The following is a 984-nucleotide window of genomic DNA, read 5'->3' as shown; positions in this document are numbered from 1 at the left end:
CATGATACATTTAAACATATTGCCAATGGGACAGAAAGGGTTAAAAAGCAATTTTCATTTTATATTCAAGTTGGCTAAATGATTGTATCAAATCAATCTGACAGTTACAGAAGTTTCATTGAAATCAAGTATTCTAGAATTTTTTTCTCTCCACAAAGCAGGTACTACTGTATCCACAGGAACCACTCATGCAAGTTAAAAGAGATAAATTTCACCTACAATTTGTAGAAACAAAACAAAACAAAACAGACATAATACGAAAGAATAAGAAACAAGCTTCCCATGATGTGCTTCCATAATTTGTTGTGCAGAAAAAACAAAAACAAAAAAACAATCAGGAATAACTGTGGCCCTTAGGCCTCTCCAGCCGGCTTAAGAAAGCACATCGGGTAATAGCTTAAACACACACACACACACACACACACACATAAACCCCAGTAAAATATAAATGACAATTATAATAACACATCAGATTAAGCACACCAAATGAATTATTGTACATAAAAAAATAACTAGATAAAAGGGGATACATGTAGAAATTCTGCCATTATGTCAGTTTGCTTGATGTGTACCATTTTTAAAGTCAATGTCTTATCGAACTACAGATAAAACACACTCTGCATTTTAAAGCTGTCATTGCAAGACATTGAAGGTAGTTCCATTCATGTGTGTTCATGATGTGCTGGCATCTAATGTGAACAGTTCACATCATCTATCATAAGATATATGGTATGATTACACCATGAAGTTTCAGTTTCCAAAATATATGAGGAATTACATTTAATCGATCATCACTACTTTTTTAAGATATGTTTGATGGTTATTCTATTCCCCTGTGTGATAGTTTTTGTTTCTGTTTCTTGAATGCTACGGAGTATGATATTCTTGTTTAGAGTAATCTTAAAAAAGGGAGCAGTAGTTTTCTCTACTCACCTTTGTCTCATTTATTGTCATTCTCAGGTACACACATACAGTAATCCCATC

The sequence above is a fragment of the Diadema setosum genome, chromosome 1, assembly GCF_964275005.1.
Source record: "Diadema setosum chromosome 1, eeDiaSeto1, whole genome shotgun sequence".
Lineage (NCBI taxonomy): Eukaryota > Metazoa > Echinodermata > Echinoidea > Diadematoida > Diadematidae > Diadema > Diadema setosum.
The sequence above is the reverse complement of the archived record's forward strand: the minus strand, read 5'-3'. Positions refer to the sequence as shown.